We start from the raw sequence: 26,115 nt of genomic DNA, 5'->3' as shown, positions 1-26,115 counted from the left end.
TGCAAGGAGTTTGAGATTTCACCTAACATTTTTTAAATGTTTTGTTTTTTTCAAGTATCTTTGTCTTAAGTATCTTAAATATAATTCAAATTTTGTGTAGTCTGAACGACACACCACATAAAAACAGAAAAGGAGTTGCAAAGGCAAGGAAAAGCACTACTGTCACTTTATGAGTGTGTATAAAAACCACATTTTTACCAATTTTTCAGTTTGTATATCAAAACTCAAAATTCCTTCATTTGTAGAAATAAGATTATATTTGAGAAAAAAAACAAATGCTCAACTTGAAATTACTATGATTCCATCCTCTGTTAAGTCAAATTACACTGCTCAATTTTACCACATTAAATTTCATAGAGATAGGTCTCCAAAAAAGATCCTCCCAACTTGCAGTGGAACTGCTTCTGTTCCAGTCAGGACTGCAGGAACAAACTGTCTGCACCAACACGACGAAACCCAACAAACAGTGCAAGAGCACAAAGTAATTTGCTACAGTTGCAGACTAGAAGCCTAGATTGCAGAGCTATCAGTCCCAAAACGAATACGGTGCAGAATGAAACTGATAGATCTATAACCTCCAATATTTCACTCTGTTTCACCTTCTGCTGCCACTGCTATGCTGATAATCTCCTCCCTAAGCATCAGCTGCAGGAATACCATGCATCTAATGAGGCACTATGAAATCACAGGTACATCTACCAGGGAAAGTGACTGGGCTGACAACTTCTGCCGTTTGAATGAATGGAAAATAGAAAAGAATTGTGATAGGAAAAAAAAAAGTTTGCTTTAAGATGTTCTGGGTCCCTGTAGCACTCTTCTTAAGAGGCTTTTATTCTGATGACCCATTTATTGATAACAGATCTTGGGAGCTCTGGAAAATGCAGATTAATTCTGGGAATTGTCTGCCTCAGATTTCCTGTTCTATTTTCACTTCCTCTCTCCCCACATTTCTAGTCAGCTACTTTGGTGTTTCTGTCAATGACAAAAAGATTAAAGTAAGCTAGAGTGCCTATTTTCCAAACTCTCTTTGATACAAGATGATAATAAGTACTCCCAGAAAGAGAAATCTACCAGATTGATTAATTAATGTAATCATTCATTAAGTGACTGACTGATCTAACAAAGAAAAGATTTATACTGCCCTCATGTAGTGATATTCCCTGCAGCTTGCCTGCTGTTGAGAATACTCAGCAAAGTTAGGAAAAAACACATAAAATATAGTCAACATCTACCCAAAAATAAAGCTGAGATTAAAGCAAAACAACAACAAAAAAAACAACAATACATTCACTGGTTCCCAATAGACTCTTCAATTCTTTGGCATCTTAGACTCTAGAACACCATCTAATAGCTTTTTTGCTTCTTATGTTAGCTCAACATTTTACTATTTACATTTTAGTATTAAACTCATGGACATGGTAACTGCCCTGATGGGGTATCAGGAAAAAAAAAAAAAAAAAACCAATAATGCACAGAGTTAGGCATTGTTAATTAGGCATTTTAAAATAATTTCCTGTGTGCTTTTATGATCAAACAACACAGTACAAAATAAATATTTAAAACTTATCTTAAAAAATAGCTACCCTGATAAGCATAATTTGGAAATCTTTAATGAATTCACCTCAATTAGCCTTTAATTAAATAGCTCATTAAAAACTGATTTGATTATTGCTCCTGAAGAAATCCTTGCTCAACTGTTACGATAGAAAAGGAATTCAATGAAGGTAAGATCAAGCACGTTTTGGAACAGTCTGAAAGTCATATTGTGACAGGGGAAAACTCCCTCAATTTCTTACAACATCCAAGACAATATCAACTAAACACATAGCTGACAAGACCCAGAAAAATAGGGGTTGGGTTGTTTTATTCATAATTCTATTGAGAAAGAAAACAAAACTTGTCATCCATCCTGAATAATTCAGCCCTCTTCAACACTGCTTAATACCAACCTGATCTAGTCTACACTTTCAGAAGAGCTACAGCTAAATTTAAGATCCCTGCAGTGGAAAAGAGAACATCTTGTAAGTTCCCATACACACAAATATAGACCAAAGACATTTCACACAGCAAATGGATTCAGGGCTGACTGGAAAATGGTACATAAGACTACGTTAGCTATGCACTAGAGAAGAGCCATCGTGGCTTAAGGATACTGGAAGGGAAAGCTTAATGTAGAGGTGCACTGCTTTTTATTAAACCAATTCATGGGATCAGTGAAAAAAATTCCTAATTGCCTACACGCTACTTCAGTAGATCTAACATAATATTTGTTCCCTCTATAAACTACACTTCAGTTATAGCTGCTTTATGCTGTTTTGAGTCAAGTTAACATGACAACTTAGGTTAGGTTGAAGTGAGACAGAATTAAGAACCAGAGAGAGGAATACAGAAGAGTAGGGACAGGCTGGTAGCAGGAAAAACAAAAAGTATAAATAGATCTTCATATGCTACTGTAACGAGTAGCATTTTTTTTCCTCTTCCATTGGGAAGGAAACTAAGGCAGGAACAAGATTGTCATACTGGCATGGCCTTGTGTCACTGTTTTACTGTATTACCTGAACAGGTCACTGAACAGCAGGACTTAACATCGTCTAAATCTAAGCCACATTCTGCCACTCACATATGTTACAAAGCATGCAGAGCCAACAAATTCATTCACCAATCACAGAAAAATAGCTTAGGAGCAGTTTTTGCCTGTAAATTCCTGTCTGCAGGCTTTAGGCAGAGTCTTTATTTCCCCTTGAGCTGTTATGCTCCTCCAGAAAGGTCAGGAAGAGACTACCCTCAGAAAAAGAGCTGACAGCAATTCAGATGCTTCAAGTACATGAAAAAGTAGCATTATTAGCATATAAATCCAATACAATGCAAGAGTAAACACTAATAATATTGTTGCAAATATTAATAATTTAAATCCAATAGAACAAGCTTCTCAAGAATGCATACATATGTTATGAACATTGCTAATTTAGTTGAATCTAAAAATACATTTTTTAAATATTTTGTTTCGTTCCATCAATGATTAATACATATGGATAGACACTTAACAACTTATTCATATGGAAATAAGCAGTGACATTCCAGGTCCTCTAAGCAATCAATAACTTTTAACCAAGATCTGCATTTTCTTCTCTGTATATGAGAACTCACAAGGGCTCTCTCAGGCTCTCTGAGACTAAGGAAACCAATGTATTATAGGAACTATCAAAGACTGCTAAGCACAAACATATCACCTCTGACTCAGATAATCCATGGATCCTAGCAGGCTCACAAAAAAAGCTGAGCAAGTCCCAGTGCATTACTCTTACACTACTCCCCACAACCAGCCTTATAGCTGCAGAAAGATGTAGTTGTGTGATACAGTTCATTTGGTGTCTGAAATACAAGCAAATGCTAAACACTGTATGTGAGCAAAGAAAAATAATTAATTGAAAGCATGCACTATGTCAAGACTGACGGTGAGTGCTGTAGGGCAGATGAACTCATGCCATGGGTCTCTCGCAAAGCACAGGAACCATTCTCACAGCTCTGTGCTCTCACTGCCCCACCAGCACCACCTCCATTGTATGCTGCTCGCATGAAAGACATTCACACAAACAGCCCTTGCCACTTCATTCCACAAGCAGCGAGCTGTGACATCCTCAAGAAGCGCATTCCTTCTCTTCTCATCAAGGACCAAGTCTGGTATAACCAACAGATCACACTGTCCGCAAAGCTCACCTTCCCTGTCTTCTCTTCCTCTCCCTGTGTTCAGGGGATATCCAAGAGCACACAGAAGGCAGCACCATTTCACAGCAATGTAGACTCTACTCTGCAATAATCTTGCAGTGTGCTTCCCCCCCCCCCTCACTGGGGAGGGTCATTATTTTATAATACTTTGTATATCACTGATATTTTCCTCTCTTAAAAGACCTTCAGGAAGATGTGTCAGCAATTTACGCTGTAAATAGGAAAGGAAGTGGATTATTAACATTAGAAAATTACCTGCTGCCTGGATGGGCTTGACACAATAAGATCCGAAGTTCAGACATTCACAGTACTTGAACGTGAGATTGAGCTCAGTCATTCAGACACAGCCACAAATTTCTTCACTTTCCGATCACTTCACAAATCATATTACCATAAATTACTGAAATCTCATCAACAATGAAACAATTTTATGAAAAGAAATACAAAGCATAGGTCACAGTCAAGCTGATTCTAATGAATATTCCTCTTTCTGTTAACAAATCTTAGATTCCAACATGCCCTTCATCACTGAGCACGCTTCAGAGAGAGGAGACTGTTACAAGGCTGAACACCACCATCAATGGCCACGAGCATCTCCAAAATGGTGTACCTGCTTAATTAGTGATTCAGATTTCATTGTACTTGCCATTCTGAAGAATGGAAGTCAGCTGTGCTGATGGCAAATTCATGCTGAGAATCTTTTTAACCCTCTGCCCTGCACTTAAAAAAATAGAAACCTGAGCAGACTGGGGAAAAAATAAACATCGCTGCATGGAAATGGCTTTCAGAGGAAAAATGAGGCAAAGGAATATTCTTGACTCCTCTGTGCCATAGGACGATACACTGTAGCCTTATTTTGCAACCTTAACAGTGAACGAGCAAGATGACAATCAAAATATCTGATAAAGAAGGGAGAGGCACGGATCAATAACCAGACACTACGAAAGAATCTATATTAACCTTAGGAAGTGAGACAAAACCTCTATCTGCAGCTCTCCAAATTCAAATCTAAGGGGAAAAATAGGTAAAAAATACAGTAAGCTTTCACTACACTTAAATTTACCATATTTTTCCTTTCCATTATTCTTTGAAATACTAAAATACTCAGTAAAACACATCTACTTCTCTGTTTACACAGTGTGACCATTTTGATTCCAACACTACTCCCCTAAATACCCTTTTCTGTCAGAGTTTTGTCCATGAGGACATTGGATACTTCATATTTTACTTGTATTGAAGCATTCTATATCCCGAACAGCAGCTTCTGTGAGGGAGGTGCTTTCACAATTACATTCTATTCCTCTCTGTTTTGTGCACGAGGCCACACCAGGAACAGAGGCTGGCAGAGGGCGTGCAGCAGGGGAGGTTGTAGCTGTAAAGTTGGAGAGAATAGGCAGAAAAAAAAAAACAACTGGAAAATGGTTTCTGGCCCAGGTGGGATTTGGGAGGTTACCATAGCACAGTGAAGGGCACAGGCTTGGGGCAGAATTGCTGCTCCTTTAGGAATTTTCTTTCTGCTTCCTCTTTTTTTTGGTATGTGATTTGCAGAATACTCTAAAAAGCCTCCACTGAATCTATTTGCTTTGTGTAACTAAGTTGTTATGGTTCCAGATTAATAAAGAGCTTACACCTATTCAGCAGCACAGTTAGTGCAGGTCTTGGGCAGTGCCTTCATTAGGAGCGGGTTCTGCTTAGCATGGAAAGTGAAGGGGCAGGAGGTAGCAGATAGCCTAAGCAGGTGCTGTGCTCATCATTAATAACAAGTAGTGAGCTTTAGGAGGAGACCATTAACTGGCCTCAGAACTCACTAAGGGTTTCCAGTTCTCCTGTGCTTTCTGATGATATACCGCACACACAGCTCAAGAATTGACCCAAGTGACATAAAATATAATTTGATGAATAGAGAAGAACATACAGGAAGCATTCTCCATGGCTGTAAGTCTCCACTATAGGAGAAATCATGCGTACTCTGCCTATTATCAACACTTCTCTCCATTCAAAAGAAAAAAAGGCATAGCCTTCCATTTATGTGCAGAAAGGGCATGATCCAAGAAGCTCAGGTTTCATTATCCCAAAACTACTTTAAAAGTAACTTGAGAAATTTCGTGTGTGTTTCTATCCAGGTGATGTAGTTTCCAAAACGAAGATAAAAGTGAAATGAATTCCACTAAACCACTGTGAGGAATTGCTGCACTGATTCGTGCCATTCCTCCACACACATCAGAACCAAAACCACACCATGCCTGAAGATGATGCCAGGGAGCGATCTCCTTTCCCACATCATTCTCATCTCCTATCTCATCTTTTTAGCCGTGAATCTTCATAAAACTAAATAAAAGAGATCACATTTGAATTTAGAACTATAAGGGCTTAAATGTCCTTCATTTATAAATTTTACTTATCCAGGTTTTTTATTAATTTTCATGTGATTCAGAAGAAACAAGGTAGCAATCAGTGATTCTGATTCATGAGAAAGTAAATGGCACCCATGATATTTTTTGTCAGACCACATGAATTGAACTATTAGGTTGTCCCCTGGGTGAAATAGTGAACATTTCCTTGGCACAAAGGGAAGTTCCTTGCACTTGAGCTCAGAGTCTGGTCATGCATTTTTCAGAGCTGTGCAACTAAGCCCATACTGTTTGTATGCATAAGACTGTTGCCATTTTTGGAGGAAAAAAAATAAAAAAAATAAATAAAATCAATATAGCATAGAACAATATAATTTGAGAATCACACATTCTCATTACTGAGGCTTTACACCTCTCTTCTTTTCTACTTCTTTTAAAATTGCTCCTACTTGCACCATAATATCCTTCATGACACAAAAAAATTACATTCCTTTTCCCCCAAGTTCTGTTTAGAAGTAAACACCTCCAATAGTTCCTCAGTTTTGAAGAAAATACAGAGCCTAACTGACACATCTTGGTTAAAATATGTCATGATCAAAGATTAAGTCCTCATCATGAAATGGCAGTTCTTAGTAAGATGCTTAAGAGGATAAAACTTTTGTGCGACAGATGTCACAATAAAACAAAGTAAAACTGTAGGATCCAGGGAAATATAACAGTCTTTTATTCTTCTCGTCAGTGATGATAAATAGGGGGAGGAAAAGGAAATAACTTATATGCATTTATCTTGACACATCAGTTTTGGTGCATGCAACACTTTAAGCAGTCAAAATTGAAAAAAAAATCTTATCAGGCCTGCATCAAATGGATTTGTCTACGTTGAGTTATATTACAAATTACAGTTGCATATTAATACATCTCTTGAGATTTACTTGTGCATCTGTGAGCCTCAAGAAGTGAAATATTTTACTCTCATCATCATTCAACTCATGGCATAATAACACTGCTTTTGCTGCACTTCACTGTGCCCAACTTTTACTGTCTAACCACTGCACTGATGTCATTTTTCATAACAACAAGGCTACTGAAATTAAAAGCAAGGCAAGAAAGCAGAAGAAAGTGGGAAAGTAAGGAGGGCAAAATATATGTCACACCTACAGGAAGCCCACCCAAGTATATGCACTTCATTTCCAAAAAAGAAGGTGATTCCCAAAGTCTTACAGCCCAACTTTTTTGCCAACTGCTCAGGAAGTACCATCAGACAAACCCAGGACAGGCAGTCTGCCCAACTCCAGATATTCAGTTCTACTACGTTGACGTGCAAGCAAAGCCCTCAAACACAAACTTCTAATGCACAAAACTGAAGTTACATAAATATTAGCTAAGTCCATACATACAAGTTATAATACCCATGTGCAAGCAATGAAAAATTACAATACCAATTTCCTAAAGCACATACTTTAAAACCTCTTTTAAATATACAGTAACAAAAACATTTGATTTTAGCGTAATACAATGAAACTCCGGTGCCTGACATTTTAAAGACCAATTCCTTGCTCACCTATCTCTCACTTTTCCAGAATTACATTTTATATCTCTGCTCCTACAATGGAAGCATTGGCTTTCTCTCCATTTTGCAGAAAGATATCAAGAGGCAAAACACATATTAAGCCTTCTCCTACACATCCCACATACAAGCTATGCTAGGCATAATCCAGAAATTTCTCATCATCAAGCCACTAAGAAGAAATATCCTAGTCTGAATATCAGAAATGAATATGTTTTTGCCATAACAGTTATGATCCACACAGGAACACGGAAAGCAGAGGAAATAAGTTACTTTATTCACTCACACAAAGCAACTACCATAGATGGAAAAGCCTCCTAGAGCCTCTTACCCCACGCCAGAAAAATAACACTTCAGTCTTCTTAAACAACTCACTCACTCAATACAAATAAGCATTTTTCAGCAGTTGAAGAGCCCCCATTAGACCCGGTTGTACTTTGAATGCCAAGAAATGCAGCTTTGGTCAACTTCATATTTGCAGCGATTTACACGCATTTTGTTTCCTGATGTGCATTGTTCCTGGCGCTCATATGGAGTGAGGCAAGGCAGATACCCAATAACTCCTCTCTTCAAATATTCATTGTGATTAACTGAAGGATTAGCTTTCTGGTTCTGTAATGGATTCATTTTTAAAACCTTTGAATGTTCAGACCCCATGCTTAGAGAGTGGTTTTACTTGCTAGGAAACAGATGTGAAAAGAGAACACTGACAACCCAAGAACTGGACTAGCTTTTTAAATATTAATGGAGCATTCACAGACACATTCCCCAGGCATGGCTGAACTGCGTTTTTCATAGAATTCTATAGATCAGAAAACAAATATAACCAACACTATGTGCTCCTTTAATTTCAGCCGCATGTACAAGCAGCCGTACAGCTCCCCCAGTGTTTACCCGGATCCTACAAAGCTGGGCTCAGTGGTCAATTAAAAGACTTGCCATTATTTCCCTTCTTCTGAGATTGTCTCTCATAAATAGGGCCTGAAGAGTCTCAGGAATTATTCCACCAGAATGGTAATATTTTGTTGCCTCATGCAGGGGCCTTCAGTGCATTCTTACCCCAGCCACGTGTACAAGGAGTAAAACAGATCACCCGTTGGCCCACTGCTTGAGAATTGTGTGGAATGGCTTTCATCAGTGCCATAGCACAGCAGAGACCTCTTGCAGCACGAAGGACTGCAGAGCAAAGCGCTCCTAGATTTGCATCTCATTTGAAGAAACAGACAATCTCAACTTGCAAAAACATCTTCCATACATTACTTCCAATTACCAAAAGCAATAAAACACTTACTACTCAGTGCTGTGCTTTCAAAATCTTACCTTTCATGTCACCAGTCTTTCAAACTAGGCAAAACGCTCCTTTCCACTGTTGAAAGCAGGCTGCTTCACCTCCTCTCGTGGCACACCCATAGCTCCTAGAAAATTTTACACACAGAAAAAAAAAAAGTTTAAAGGAATTAGAGTTTATGATGATTTCTGACGTTCTGCATAAGGTAACAGATCTCCCCCAAACATGAGACACAAATTAGGAGGGTCTCCCTGGAACCTGAGCTACTTAGATTTACAGTCACAGGCAAAAATCACAATTCTGATTTGAAATATAATTGCTAATGTGCAAAACTAGCTTTGTCATCAGTGTGAAAGCAACAACTACAAGACCTACTCAAAATCTTCAACTCAACACAAACAAGATTTAATAAACAATAGACAGATATTTGAAACAGAACATGCTCTCCTTGCTGCAGAAGGCTTTAAGACTTATTTCAGAGATGATCTCATTTACTCTGTTATGGGAAGGAGATGCGAGTAATATAGAGCCATGGATAGAAAGGAAAAATATATTTTTCTGTATAGAACATGCAACCTATTTATGATATAAATAAATAAAAACCAGAAAATAATCTTGGTGAATTATATATATACACACACACTTTATGTAAAATGAAATGAAAAACATTAATCAGCACTTAATAAGCCCAAGATATCTTTCCACAGAACAGCTGATAAGCATTCTCCTCTCCTTTCCTCCCACAGCAGCACTGATCTCCAAGTGAGTAAAATATTTTTGGACACTTGGTGGTTTGATCAAAATCTCCTGAAAGGTTCTCTTATGTCTCCTCTGTTTCCTGTTCTTTACATTTCATCCAGTACAACAACAGGGAAAAAAAAAAAAAAGAAAAGAAAAAAAGACTGCTGTTATTTCAGCTGGTAAGAATTTAAAAGCCTCACTGTAAATGCTGTGAAAACTGACAAAAAGATGCTTACTGCCTGTGGCATGCTAAAGGAAGGAATACTTTCTCAAAGACTCTATTGTTCCTAATAGTAAATAAACAAACAAAAATATTACCAGAGTCACACAGTAGTTAATGACCAAAATATACCTGAGTAAATTAAAATTCTTTACAGCTTTCATTGTTTAACCCTTAGTCTAAAAATACTAAGCATCATAGTATGTACAAAATATGACAAAATTGGGGCCCAATCCAGCCTCCTTGACTATGGAGACAGAGCATCTGACTGGAAACAGCTTCATCTTGTTCAGAGGAGAGGCTGTAGCTGCAGATGTCAAGGTGCAGGTCAATAGAGCAGCCATGAGCTGCAGAGCAGATCAGGGGTAACGGTCATCAAAACCTCGACTGCCTCTCACTCGATGCCAGATCCCAAGTAGTACATGAAACAGTTCTATTGCTAACCCCCACAGCACGCAAAAATCACAAAGGACTAATTTATGCACTGCCACCCTTATAAACTTCTAATTAAGAGCCACATCCCAAAATATTTCTTAGACATTTTCTGGACATGCTTTAGTTCAGTTCAATTTTGCCACTTAAAGTCACTCAAAATTTCAGTTACAGCCATTAAATGTATCACCAGTTTGTGTCTAGCTCTCCAAACTCAAGGCTACCAGACTTTTTCTTTGGACCACACAGCTAGTTTGAGTTGCTGCAGCTGTTAGATGAAAGCCAGTTATAATTCAGCCTTATCTACAAGTAACAAAAACCGAGGAAAACAAAACATAACATCGTTTTCCAGAAGAGTATTACAGCCCAGCAACCTGTAAAGACAGGAGAAAATGCAATACATTCTCTGTCAGGTAATTTGGGATTTGAGAGGGAGTTGACATAATTCTGATGATCCCCCCTTTTTTTTTTTTTTTAAGGAATTTGATAAACGGTTCTCTGGTTCAGAATTTTCATCCATCATCTTTAAGTGGTCACCTTAGAAAATGCCTAGAGAAATTCCTATCAAGAAAACAAAACCACACAGAAAAAAACCTACTGATTGGAAAAGGCTGTATTTTGGAAATCCATTATAATCTCATCAATTGACAAAATCGTATTTCGAACTACCAGCGGCAGGAAGTCAAACAGGGGAAAAAGCTCCTTATAGCTAAATTAATCCATTCTAAATTCTATTCTATGATTGAAACCAAGCGTAGCTAATGACCTGAAACCTCCAACAAATTTCACCCACTCTGGTTTAGTTACAAGGCTGGTCCCCGGTGGCAGGGAGGTGGCTTTGGCCAATGTGACGGCACTGCCGAGCTCAGCCTTTGGGCTCTGTACAGCTCAGTGCAGGGTGTGCAGCCAGGAGCTGGAACAGCTGCGCTCGAGCTGTGACAACCAGCTGGCTCCTGTGGCCGTGACCAAGGAAAAAGAAAAAAAGTGGCTTCTTACATTTATTTTGACTGCCAAAATCGTCATCTTCTCAATGTTTAAAGCAGACAGGTCTCCAAATACAACCAAATGCTGCAATACCTTCTAAAAATTGCCAAGTACAAGAAAATGTCTTTCAGACTAAATAAAGTCAGTAATGACAAACACATGAAGCAAAACTTTGTAGAGTAATATAGTGATTAAATCTGAGCACTGTGCTTAGCTTTCCAGATAACTCTGGTGCCAGACACAGTGTGGTTGGCATCCTTATGGCTGTGGGCTTTGAAAGCGATTTCCTCTGAAAAAGTCTTATTCTCCATCTATCCAGAAAGATAATTTCCTTTTTCCCTTTTGCTTCTATTGGAGAGGACAGTTCCTGCCAGCATACTGCATGGCTATATACATGCACAGTCACACGCTGCATTTGCAAAAGAATTAGAACATGCTGATTTAAACTAATGCTTGCTAACTGTATAACAATATAAATTTGCAAGAAAGACTTTGAAATGGAAATTGTGTATTTCATAACACATGATTAACAGTTCACTAAAAGAAGGCTGTCCAAATTATCAAACAATAGAACCATATTCTACAAAGGCAAAAATAAGCTTGAAGTTATTCTAAGAAAAACAGTGATATCTGAAAGTTGTTGGGTTTTTTTTTTTTTTTTTTTTTTTTTTTTAAATCATTATTGCCACTTGGCTATTAAAACTTGCACAGAAAATCTTCCAGGAGTTCTGAAGCACAGCTCTCCTAACCTCTCTCTTTTCCTCTACAGTCTGTACTAATATGACCCTGAAGTTCCAGCAGGAAACAGCTCCAACAGCTTTTACCTGAGAAGAGTAATAATTGAACATAACTTGAACTTCTGAAGTTTCTGCCAAAGAGACTAGAAGTTTATCTTACAAAACACTCTGAACCTCATAGAGCACTTTCAAAAACACTTAAATACAAAAGGGATCTTTGCTCCTTAAAAACAGAGAAACACAGTACAGCAAACTCTATCTTTCAATCCAGGCATGTTCTATGCTTAGGAATCCTGAGAAGCCCCAGAAAGATCACACACATCCCAGCACAGCAAAGAAGCACCGTGTGACTCTTCACAAGGATATGGTCTCTCTTTTTCTTGGCAGCAGTCAATGCTCATGAGGAGGACAGAAGTTACTGAGGGACTGAAGACTTACATTTGATAAGTATTCAAACCCTCTGAGGAAAGAATGGTAATCTAAAAAAAAGGCACTGTATTAACAAAGGCTTCTGGAGAAACATTACGTCGCTAGAAATGAGAATACTAAAAAAGAAATGCATTAATTATTTAGGTAAATGAGCAGTTACTAAAAAGACACACAAAATGTCAATTAATTCTAGAAGTGTTTCTATTCTTTTAGCTACTTTATTTTTAGGCTACAGGATTGCTTCTTGTGTGAAGCAGAGACCATTTCTATGTGCAAATAACATGAGATCAAATGAGCAGTCCAACACTGCATTATGCAGCTGTGAAATACTAAGTTTGAATTTGGTGGAGTAAACTCCATCCACTTTTTTGCATTCTTCAGTCTATCTTCTGTATGTTTCCCTCTATGTTTTGGCATACAAGTATACCTATATATACACATCATGGTTTTTATGATTTTTGTTGAATTTCACATCATAGCACCATGTAAATCACTGGGAATTAAAGAGTTAATGCTCCACTTCCATGGACCGCCAATTTTCCAAATACCTGGCTCTCAGAAGAGAAGAAATACACACCCCAGAGGATTTTGTGTTCAGAAGGGAAGATAAAGCTGGCAGGTCATGGGACTCTCTCTGTCTGTCTGTCTGGGAGTATGCGGATGTGCTCCCCAGCCGTTTCGCCTTTAATTCAGACTAAGGCCTTTGGTTTCAGACACCCTCTCTCATTTTTATTTATTAGCTTCAATTCCAATTATATGTTGTACTATATTGTGTTATCTTGCATGCCGATATCATATTTAGTAAGTTAACTTTCCTCCTCAGATCGTTGCTGCTGTTCTGTTTTTAGGCCCAGCTCCCATCTCCCTCCCCTTCCCCAGACTGGTGGGCCTATGGCCCTGCTGCCCCCTTGTCACAGACAGATCTAGAGATAACTCCATGATTATATATATATTAACAACCAACAAAACAACAGTCCTAGTCTGTCAAGGGGCACTAGTTCATTTGTTCAGAAGGAACATAACAAAAATCCCCTTCAGCTGCTGCACAGTAAAGTTAAGCGGTGTCAAATGAGTTCCTGCATGTGCCAAATCAGACCGCAGGACGGGGGTGTGAGGGCCATAGCCGCCATGACAGAAATACAGAGTGCTGTTTGACAAGTGCCACTGTAGCAACCACCAAACCAAATGTTCTGCTTGCATAAATCTATGCAACTTCATGAACCTCTGTGAAGATATCTATATAATCCATTTCGATACCTCAGTATGGCAACCTAAAATGAAGATTTCAAAGTCTGTGGGTGACTTGTGCTTTCCTTTGTAAGAGCAAACAACACGCAGCCCCTTGGCTGTAAAAATGAGCAATATATCATATGTACATATGAAACACTCCTCCATGAAAGGGGCTCTTTGTTTTGTGATGATTAAATGATTCATGGCCACAGAACTGTGATGCGGATCACTACCAGTGACTTGGGACATGTTTTAAATCAGTAAGAAAGTTGTTCGCACTTTTAATGCAATAGTGTAAATCAGAGCTTTTTTTTTTCTTTTCCAAAAGCTAAGCTGGCATGCATCAGAGCAACCTCTGAGACCAGCCAGGCCCTTACATCTAACTGCAGAGGTCTACAATTGAGCCTAATAAAATTAGGGTTACAGTCATGCAGGCAGAAGTAACACAAACAATTACAAATTTCAGCAGAAATTACGTGCAGTTTCTTCTACTCCTGTGATAATTCCACATACCAGCAATATCTTGTGCAACAAATGGGCAGCATTTAAAAACCTAGTGTTTCTCTTAACTGTTTAACTGATGATGTACTTGCCTAGCAAGTGGTTCCAGCCTATTACTGATCTGCACTCAGACTTTCTCCTAAATTTCTCCGCTTGCTGAAGAAGAACACAGAAGCATACTATTCAGTCTACCAGCCAGGCCCCCAGTTCTACAACACCAGCTCTAACTTCTCCAGATTCCCAAGCCGAGACTGTGATGATTTCACACGGCAATCCATCTACAGGCTGAAGGGCAAACAACACACAGCAATACTCAAGGGCCCACATTCCCCAGCCTGCAGCACCCAGGGGCAGAAGGAGGAAAGCTAGGGCAGGCTCATACCTTGTCAAGAAAGCAAGAAAATGGCAACGCTTGTGGTTTTACTCAGTGTCCATCTGCACATGGATCTTTAAAGGGAAATGCTTCAGAGTACAGAATAAGGTGAAACGTGTAAAGAGCACTTTTCTATCAGCCACCTCATGTTCTGTCATAGTTTTATCTGGTCTGTAGATTAGCTGGCAGCACTGCAAAACTACCTACCACATTTGTGTGTCATCAGGAAGTAGAGCCTACAGTGATGGCATATTTCTGTCCCAGCTCCAGGCCCCAGCTTTATGACCAAAACACAGTGTGTCCTGCAGCAGCCCCAGCTGACAGCAGAGACCAGCAGCAGCTCCACACATGCCACTATAGGAGCACCAGTGCCTTCTCCCAGTATGAAAAGCAGCCACAGAGCAATTATCTGAGCCTCTGATTACATTAATAACCTACTAGTTGGCTTTGCTCTAAGGAACATAACTCCTCTTTATTGCCTGTAGTTTGGAAAGCTCTTTGTATCTGGCAGAAGCGAGCATGAAGTCAGGCACCCAGCTTTCAGCCCAGCTCAAGCTGCCGGGTTTGAGTTATAGGTGGCCAAACTCTTCTCTTTATACTCTTCTGGCCAGCTCTGCAAAGGTTGCTCTATTAAGGAAGGATTGGCTGGACCACAGGCGGCAAAGCGCTTTTCTTGTAGTACTTTTTCACATCCTCCTATTGAGATATTTCCGAACTAGGAAATATTACAAAACAAAGAACGAGTCCTGCTGTTGATTAAATAGCTGTGATTTAACTAGTAGGAAGTTTGCACATCTGTTTCTTTGTCTCCGTTTCTGCTGCTTGTACTATTGCAGAGATTATGCACTGTGTGAGTCACATTAAAACTTCTAATATTAACAGCCTGATTTCCCACATTTGCTGTTTTCTCCAGAAGCATGAATTACAAAAGATTTCTTCTTCCCCCTCACTTTTGAAAGCAATTAAAAACAAACTATTTAACAAATCACTAACTGCCAAAAAGTGTTCGAATTAGATCTTTTATTTTCCTGGCTTTCTTGCATTTGACTTGGAACCGAACCAACTGGCTTTTGGATCTCTTCTCAACACGCACTTCTAACTAACATTTTGAAGTATCAGAAACAGCAAAACAAGAAAATATGTTTTATGGTACTGCTTTAACAATTAAGAAGAATTTCCAGAGATGTACTCCCCCAGCAGGTATTGTCTGAATGTATTTCAAGCATCACATTACCAGTCTCTAAAAGATAGATGGTAGCTTGCTAATATCATTTTTTCCTCATTATTCAAAATAAACATTGACGCAAAGCAGAGGGGGCAAAGGAAAGAGAATGGAAGGGGAAAAAATAATCACTTGCTCTCTATTTCTTAATAGTCTGGATAAGATGCATTTGTATGTTCTGGCTTTCAGTAGCAGAAATAGAATTGCTATATAAACGTCAGTTTGAGCAGAAATATCCGACAACTCCAGCCCCAACCCCCACCACCAGTTCTGATTACTGCCAGAGCCGCCTTCTTCCAAACCCATGCTCAGAATGGTTTCATTGTAAACGGAAAGGGCCTCACTTTTCCAATGGAAACATTGTTATCTTGCAACAGCTGTTTATAGTTAACTACAGCCATACTTAAAGGCTTTAAAGTCTGCTTCTTGTTTAGTCTTGTAGGTATGGGAAAGGTTTTGGGTAGATTTAACCCACAGTGATCCGTCAGGACAGCACCAGGCAGTCGGATGGAGCGCTGCAGAAGGCGCTGATGGAGGTGGCAGTGCCTTAACCAAACCCCAGGAATAAAACCCCTCCTTTCCGTTTGCCTCGCTCAGCAGTCCGAATTAACGAGAGGTTAAAACTTCTAGAGCTAACTCAGCAGAAGCCTCTCCAAAAGCATTTTTTTTAGGGTTGTACAAATAAGCAGCACAGAGCGTTTTGATACCAAAGCATGGGAACTAGAGGGAGAAAAGAGAAATAAGTAATTTTCTTTTTCTTTCCCCTGAATAAAACAAAAGAATGCCTTCTCAGGTTTTGGCTCCCCTTGATTTTAAGCTATTCCTTGCAGACTAATAACAGTGGTTACTTGGGATGCTTTAAAAATAGTAATAGTGGTAAAAGATTTTTTTTTTTTTTTTTTTTTTTTTTGCCAGCAATACTTCCCTCCTGTTTTTCCTTACAAATCTCAGCAGAGAACGATATCACTCAAAGCACTCCACACCATTTGGCTGGATTCTCAGAACACACAGAAGGAGGTGGCAAAGGCTTACAGTAATTAAAATGTGCTGCCACTAATGGGACACAACAAAGGGAGCTGGGAAAGAAGAAATGCTTACGTGCACACGGCTGTGCCTGCAAGGCAGCTCTGGTTCAACAGCGGTACAAATGCTTCCCACACCTAATTGCCACCAACAAGCTGTCTGCTTTGCAGTGGGGTTCAGTACAGTTAAGACACAGGATTTTTCCATGACCCTAATTCAAGGTTAGAAGACCACTGTTCTCTGTGGTATTTCACACAGTGCAAGTCGTTCAGTAAATACTCAGCATGTCTAACTTCAGCCCCTAGCAGCCTTTGGCAACTTTCAGGAAGACACATGACACTTGATGACTCTGCTTGCAGCCTAACCCCTACAATTATATACAGATGGGAAGGAACAAGAGGTTTAGCATGATTTAGTTGTTTCTGTGCCACCTCTTTCCATATTCATAAGTTACACTTCTCAAACGATGTATTTTTATCAAGACCTTGTGCAGCACATTCCTTTTACTGTAATAATTCAAAAATTATTTTGAGCACGCAGTTACATTTGTTAAGCTTGCAGGCTCTTATGACAAATAAGGAAAAGTCTGATTAAGTCTAGCAGGTTTTTTTTTTTTTTTTTCCTAATTCTTTAATTACAGTATTCAACCGATTTATAATGTTCTTAAGTACTTCCTCCCTCCTCCCCACTACAGCTGTCAGGCAAAGCGGTACAGATCATTTTGATTAGATTAGGCCAAGCTACTAGGTTGTACTCACTTCTTTTGCCCTGCCCTCTAGAAGAGCATTGTGCTATGATTAGCAAGCTTTACTTGCTGATCCTGTAGCTGTTTTTAGGTTCAAAATTATCTGGGGTTATCCTGAATCACTTCTCCCAGAGAATTATTTAATGGGTTGATGAATAGGTCTGAACATACAGAAGCCTTCTCTTTATTGTTCAAAAGTTTTCTTTCGGCAGCCTGGGATGTGCCAAGAATAAAATTCTTGGGTTATAAGATTTTTAGCACCGGTTAAGCTGTGAGCAGACTGGCTGTTCGTACCCGTCGCGCCGCAGTGGTGAGAACGCAAGAATGTAAGGCTCCATATAGGAGGCTGCCGACTGACGTGAACTGTAGCATCCCAGCCATCTGCTCAACAAGTATGTTATATTTTGTGTTGCCAAAATAATCTTAAGTGGGATATGTATGCCTCTAGATGTCTGATGCAAGAGAGCTCTTCCACGTTCTGGCACCTTTACTTGGAGCTGGGCACACTTTGAGTTCAAGTTCCAAATTTTAACAAGAGATTTTTCACTATTAACTCTGCAAAACAACTGAAACTCTAGCAACAAAAATGCATGTGCACAATTGAGCACATCTCGGGGCAGAACAAGAAATTCATCTTTCTACTGGGAGCTGAAATAATTTGCAAGAAGTATTATCAGGCATTCAGCGTGGGTTACCATTGATGCAGAGAAATGTGTTAGTTAACACAGGCAAGCATCTTCTGCCTTCACAAAGGGGGGTTTTTACTTTTTACCTCACCAATAAAAACGAGGGAGAAGCAGCACTTCTGTTTAAAGAAAGCAGCAGTCTCTTCAATCAAAAACACCGTTCTGACCACAGAAAGACTCTTGAAGGCAGTTACAGAGTTACGAGCTATAACCCAATGAACAAACCTTCCTTTCCTCTGCTCCTTCCTTCTTGGGTTGTCCTACTTCAGGAGTCAATGTTAGTTCTTCTCTCTCCTTTATTGGGTATCAATTGAAATTATTCTAGATAAAGAAATGAAGGACTTTCTTCACTACTTGTACAGAACTGAAGACAGTTACTTCAGATCCAAGAACCAATACTAACTAGCACTTACATAACTGAGTTAAGAGAACAGCACAAGCAACCAAAGATTAGGCTAGAACATGGACTTGTCAAGTTAGGAATTAAAAGCATAGCAGACTTTTCTGTAAAATGACTGAATTAAATTAGAGAGAGATGAACTTTTTCCGAGTACAATTAGAAAGATTTGAAGAATTAGCCTTCAGCATGACAAAGAGCCAAAATGCATCACATACCCAGAGCACTCACAATTGAATAATTCCCAGAAATTTATTTCCAGAAGAGAATACGTAGGCTGCAACACAAAGGCTTTCCTTCGGTTTTACTGAAGTAGTCAGTCAGGTGCCATGGTGCCCAGCTGGCAGGTTCAGCTACCAATTTATTTTCATGGGCTTCAGACACCAAGAACACATACAATTAATTAATTGCAGGTCTCAATGTCCTGTGAAGTCAATGGAAGGTCATCTGCTGACTTAGCTGTAGTTCTACAGCTGATTCGATTCCACTGCTCTGGGAGAATAATGCTGTCTATGAGGCAGGATTTTTTAGTTTATAAATACTTTTTCGTAACTAGATAATTTTGTAACAAATACATAGGGAAAAAAGGGATGTAAGAAGTTATGTTCCATTTCAAAGATAGCATTGTTTTAGAAAGCATTTTACACTGTGATTGATAGAACTAGATACCAACTTCTGCACTGTTTTTATGCCAAAGGGATATACTGTTTTACTTCACATACACAAATCAGGACAACCCAGATTCTTCACAGTTTATAAAATGGTTATACTTTACAGAAAAAAAAAAAAAGTGCTGCACTTAGAAGAATCCAACAGTAATCTCCACAGCCAGTAAGCTACATGCTAGCATCCAGAGAACCATTCTTACCATCCTGCAATGCATAGTTTATGGGCAACGTGCAATCAAAATTAAAAGAGTTCCTGAGTTTATGTCAAAAGGAATTGCACTACAAATCCAACACACAGAAGCAGAGACTCAGAGTTATTAATTGGGTAAGAAACACTTAACTATAAGAAAAACAAACATGCACCTTCAGTAACTCCAGATAAATAAATGACTTTGTTTATGTGATGAGAGGCAACATTTTTTCCACAATTACATCAGTGAAAATCCAAGACAGGTATACTAACAGAGTTAAACTAGACTTACACTAATGTATCTGTAAGAAGAGAAGTAGCTCAAAGTGTTTGCTGATTAACTGCCTCACTACTTACTTGTACATCTTTTTTTTTCCCCTCCTTAACTACAGAGTGATGCAGTTGGAAAAACGTACCAGCAAGTACTAGCTGGAAAATCATTCCCTAGCACACACAGTGAGCTTGGAGAGTCTGAAACATTACTAACTCGCAAATGAAAGAATTTCTAAGCATTTAAAACAGGCAGCATTTGAAACCAGGAAGACAAGTTGTGTCATTCAGAAATAATACAGTAATTAGATTAAGATTTACATATTGATAGAACTTACAGCAAAATCATAAAATGCAACCGCAATCTTCCCTTCTTTCTGTACACGGAATTAGGTGCACTACTCTTCAATCTCAGAAGACAAATTCTGCACTAAACTTCTAGGAAAAAAAATTAACAGAACTGTAAGATGTGAAGTGCAAAGGAGCCTGCAGTGCCCAACTGTCAACTGCTCAGGGTGTTCCAAAGGAGCATTAAGCACAGAGACAGAGGGAGGACAGGAGGTAGGTCAGTGCAGGACACAGTGACTAGTGCTGTGCCTCCTGCCCAAAGCTGGGGATTTGGCAACCTGCTGAGGCAGCTGTCATTCTCCTCTTAATGGACTATAGCAGCAAACCTATTCACTACAGTATGATTCTGTGTTGGACATAAAGCCGCAGCCCACTGAGGTTCAGCACATATTGCTCCAAATGCTCAGGAACAGAAGACTTTGATCAGTGTTTTCAGACTATATATCACCTCCTCGTATTAGCCCTGTTCCTTTGAAGCAGAGGTGAGTGAGGATGTTACAGGAGCCTCGGAACCCACTTTGGCACTGAAGCCTTGTAGCTGTATTCATTGTACATAGGGAGTATGTACAAGCAAAGGTACAAAAAAGAGGTACAAGCAAAGACAGGGCTGCTGCTCCCACATCAACATCTGGATCATCCTTTGACCACTGTGTTCAAGGCAATGACTCTTTGCAATTCAACAAGCGTCTACACATCACTCATCTCATTTGCCTCCTACTTCTGTGCTGCTGTGAACAAACCACGTATCCTGCTATAAACACTGGGAAAGATCATTGTGAAGTTTAAAAATCCCTAAAACTTCACTTCATGTAATACTTCTGCACAAGAACTTCAGTGAGCTGCAACTGAGTTTTCGGTGAGGTTATCTCTATTACGTGGATAATCTGAAAATGCATGGATTGTACCATTTAGAGTACCAACAGACAGAAGTTGTTTAGCAATGAAGGTATTTTGAATAGAGACAGCAACTATGCATCATAAAAACATGACAGTCACCTTTCCTGAAGATGAAAGCACCACATGTGGTAACAACAGCAAGCCTCAATCCTGTTTCAGTTCACGTGTGCTCCCTTCCCCATAAAACGCTGACATTTATCATCAGCTGAATTTAAACCGCTCTTGTTATTAGAAAGCCATAATGTCTTAGGAAGGCTCCCTTTGCTGCCCTGTGCTTCCACCCACCTACTTCCCAGCTCTGACATCCATAGCACTGCTGCACCTCCTCATCATCCCCATGCCTGCCTGGTGCAAGTGCTGGTCTGGGCACACTGCTTCCTTGTTACTGAACAAAAAGTGCTTTTTTTTTTTTCCTTTACCAGCCCAGTCTTGTAACAGAATTAATTTAAATTACTATGTAAAATGTAATCTGCTTTGTAATAGGTCACTTAGAGAAATATGATTTTGCTTTCAGGATCACTTTCCATTATGCTAATTCCAAACTAAGGTCCATGAACACCATTAGACCACAACTTTTATTCTGCAATGCTGTGCAGCCAGGCATTAAAGGAAGTGTCAGTTAATAGTGCGCATGGTGTGAAGTTACAAAACTAAAAATACACTTTTAATAATATTACAATCAAAATGCAGGTCAGGCCTTTGGACTAAAAGGAGTCATTAGAGCAACATCAAGCTGTTCACAAAAGATTTATTTTTTTCTTATCTCTGCCCCTGGCGGCTGATTTGATTTCTTTTTTTTAATTTTTAAATTAACCTGAATTTTCTTCTGAAGTTTGCACCTGAACCACAGAAATTGAACGTCATACCCCAGACCTCTAAAAAAAATACATTCAAGTTATTTAAGAAAAAAAAAAAGGAAAATAAAAAGGCCAAGAAACATTCCTGTACAAAAAGAATTATCCAGTTGTAAATTCTGTCACACTTAACCATTTCTTCTTAAAATAAAACATTTGCTTAAGCTTTCATTCTGTATCACAGTCTGACAGTGACATAAGAATGGTTCGCCTCCTATCCAGGGCTACTTTCAGGATTAGAAATCTGAATTAACAAGGACCACATCAGAGTTGCAGTTGTTATGTTTATGGTGCAAAACTAAAACCAGGAAACAGCTTCAATCAAGGATGTCCACCAATATTTCTAAAACTTAGAAGGCAGACCAATGTAAGAAATGCGTCTCCACACTGCAGTGCCTGCTGTCATTATTTCACACAGGTTTGTGGAGTCCTAAAAATGGTGAAAATAGTCTAATGAATTGTAACATATTCTTATGGGATTTATCTATTAAAAAGTGGTAAAACATCAATTAATATTTTCAGGGCCAATTGTATGTGCTGGCCCTTTGCTCCACTCTATAGGCCTCCGGCAATCTGAAGACAAGAAGAATTTCCCAAGTTAGGAAGAGGGATGGAACACATTAATAATAAGGTCAAGATTAGAAAGATTAGAATAGGAACAAAATACTTCACAGAGAGCTTGCAAAAATGAAAAAAAAAAAAAAAAAAAAGAAATCAACAGAAAAACAACCATTATTTGCTGAAGAGAACAACGAATTACTGAGATAAGGTTACAGAACTCTGATATGTTACATTTAATGGTGAATTACAAAGGGGTGTGTAATGATTTAAATCTCTTACAGGATATCAAGGAAGTAAGTGATGCAGACCAGTCTGCAGAATCTCAGGAATTTCTCTTGGCTTCAGAAATATATTTAAATAGAATGGCTCTAGCTGTATCCTGATGTGACATGAGGTGAGAAATGGAAAAAGAAAAGTGAGAAAGCAAGTCAACTTCACTTTTAACCTGATTGCAACTAAACTAAATACATACAGGGAAGGGAGAAAGACCTTGGGTAAGTTCAAATTTCAAAGTATCCTTACTACATCTTACGAAGGAGCTCACCTACCAGAAGAGACCTACCCCAGAAATCTGAACACCACATACTGAGTCTCCCCAGAGCTCTCCAGCATGGAGGTCCTTGGAGTTTGCCCTCCCTTTCAGCTCACCAACAAAACGAAATACTTAGCACTTGCTATTTGATGGTTTAGTGAGCTGAAAGCTTTGAAAACTGCTTTTAAGATTATATCCTTATGACTAAAGTGGCCCACACACACAACCTACAGGTGATCGTTCTGACCAAGACCAGTATTCTGAGTGCAGGGCATCAGAACAGGAGAAATACTGTATGCCACTGTTACCTACTATACTCCAACCAGCCAGGGCTAATCCTATTGGTGCTAGAAGAGAACATTAAGTTCTCTCCTTAAGTTCTCAATTAATCATTCCAGGCCAAACGAGGCAAGTATGATGAGCACCACAGTCCCATCCCAACAGCAGATCAGCTCCTGAAGCCCAAGCCTTATCTGGCACTTCCCTTCTCCTCTTGGCAATAATCATTCATCTGATTTTGATAGAGCATATGAATGTGTCAGTCTTCTGGGAAAAAAAAAACCACAAACAAAATACATGTGTGTACGTTTTGCCCTGGCTTCTGCATCTTCACAGGGTGATTTCTATATTGCACCTGGAGAGACTGGCGCTTCTGGGCAGGTCATTAAACCTACTTACTTTTTCCCAGGGTAATGATTTCTAATGAAGACTTATCCAGGAATGAATCTGCTAAACATATAATCAATGCAATCTCGTATAATAAAATCCCAGAAGACATGCATATTATTCACGTACTATTTAGACTCTTAAAAACTGATTTTGCTCGGGCTCCTTTCACAACAGCTGATGTTCTCATTTGATAAGCTCTTCCTTGTAAACAACACTGAAAACCAGTTATAAGCACAATACTAAAAATGTTTCTCCTTGATACTCTGCAAATTCTTTTTTCCTTTAGGCCACCCCACAAATTTACACAGCTGTCCACAGCAAAAGCAAAGCAGCAGAACAAATAGCAGAGATTTGGCGTGATTTTTCGTCTTTAAAAAAAAATAAAAGTTACTAAAATTCAAAATAGGTAATTAAAAATTTGAAAATTTGAAACTTCAAACAAAAATGCAAAGGGAGCAAAAGGGAAGCTTTAGGTTTGAAACACCAATTCAAGTCGACAGAAGAGTATTCATATTAAAGTATGTGAAAGTTTTCTTGGCACTACAATTCTTGATGTACATACACAGATTTTACAGGTTATTTATTTTAAATGAATTTATTATTTATAGATATGGTCTGACAGATTTCTGACAATAGTCTTTCAGTTTAGTACAGCCAATAACAGCCTATCGTACCAATATATCTTTTACTCTTCTCTATTCATGCTCCTACAAATAACAGTTGCTGATTTTGCTTACGTAAAAACTTTTTGTCCCAGAATTTCTGGAAGCTCAACTAATTAGCATTTATGTAAGCCTGTCTTGTTTCTGTAAATGATTTACAGATGTGCTCTGACTGTTTTTTTGTACCTGACGTATTCCCTTCTACCCGACCACATTTAAGGCATTTAAATAGACATGAAATTATATCACAAGGAACATGACTCAGATATCAACCTTGTCACACACTGTAACACTGACATTTTTGCTCCATTCCACACTGTTGTGTTTTTTTTTTTCTAATGAATGCAGTTTTGAAACTAATGAAGAGAATAGATGCATTTTTCATGCAGTGTGAAAGCAATTATCATTACATCTAATAAACAGTTATCAACAAAGGGACAATTAAAAGTTTACAGATAATGCTGGTTTCAAATGAATGCCTGTTTTAGCCTCATATTTAAAAGGTTTCTCACTTTAAAACAATATAATCAGCCTTTTGAATTCAGATAAGAAAAAGATCACAGCAGTCTAGCAGGTCTAAATCCACACACAGGTTGTTGTCAGCTCCCCACATTAGAAATGGCTGAAGAGAACTCAAACACTCCAGACCAGAAAACTGTCCGGTATCAACTCTCATTTAATCTTTTCTTGTATTCCGATTATGCAAATTACATTTGCTCTAGACTGCTTGAGATAACTGTTTTTATGTTATTTATTTTTAACACCTAATGCCTATGTTTGCAAAATCCAACTGAAAGCCTTGTGGCATCCATTGATATTTTTTATTATTATTATTTTCTTAAACCTCAGTGGAATGTTTTATTGTTTTTTATTTATTATCAGAATTTAAAAGTGTCATCATCACCACCTCACCTTAGCCCTTCTCCCCCTCCAAAAAAAGGTGAAGTTTTTCCAGTGAAAGACTTCTACAGTACGAACCTTTATTGCATTACCTACAATAGCTCATCTACTCAACAGGATCAGCTTAAAGCTGTAGCCATCCTAACACTAGGTGCCCCTTTGAAAAGTCCCTCTCCAGACTTCCACGGCAAGGCTCTTGTGCAGGACAGCATAAAACACTTTGCACAAGTCCATGTAAATGGCACCAGTTCAAAGACATCTGAATATCCACCGCTCGGCTGGTGCCACCTCACATTCAACTCTTGCTGTTTTACAGTATCGCCCATTTTGATGAAAACAGTGACCATTATACACTTTTTGAAACACCCCCTGCATTTATCAAGGTACTTTCCCTCTGCTTGAAACAAGAAACCCTGAACTACAATGAAAGTAAACATTCATCACCAGTAAAGTCAGTGACTTACATTGTGGTAACAACGAGCACTGCACACAGAGTAGGAAACATCCAGATGTAACAACAGGCATGGTAGCACCACTCGTTAATAAATCATACATCTTGCTGTTTGCACTGCAACTGGAAATAATGTATTCTGAAGTTATACCTGCAGTCTCAAATAAATATTTATGAAGCAAAGTTAAGAAAATAATACATCATCAGTTTTAAAGTGCTTTTATACCAATTACTTATCCCATTAACCCCTGGTAATTTATAACAAGCTGTCATATCATTAACACAAGAAGTCAATAATTGCTGTCACTACATTTTCAACCCTACGTTCACACTGTTCTACTTCAGGAAGAGACACAATTAATGAAGCTTCTGCTCAGGCAGTAATACTTATATGCACTTTATCTTCCTGCAAATACTAAGTTTGTTTGATCACAGCACACGTTAAGTTTTATTTTGCATCC

At 38.7% G+C, this 26,115-nt stretch overlaps 1 protein-coding gene across 9 annotated transcripts in view; it reads right to left on the bottom strand.

Annotated features, from left to right (window-relative positions):
• CDH11 (cadherin 11) overlaps positions 1-26,115 on the bottom strand; it is a 742,884-nt gene that overhangs the window by 222,165 nt on the left and 494,604 nt on the right. For all 9 annotated transcript variants that reach the window (XM_090149366.1, XM_090149361.1, XM_090149369.1 and 6 more), the window contains one exon: positions 8,965-9,059. The gene's annotated coding sequence lies outside the window, so the exon portion shown is untranslated. The remainder of the gene's footprint in view (positions 1-8,964; positions 9,060-26,115) is intronic.

The sequence above is a fragment of the Phasianus colchicus genome, chromosome 13 (assembly GCF_987193195.1).
Source record: "Phasianus colchicus chromosome 13, bPhaCol1.hap1.1, whole genome shotgun sequence".
NCBI lineage: Eukaryota > Metazoa > Chordata > Aves > Galliformes > Phasianidae > Phasianus > Phasianus colchicus.
The sequence above is the reverse complement of the archived record's forward strand: the minus strand, read 5'-3'. Positions and strand labels throughout refer to the sequence as shown.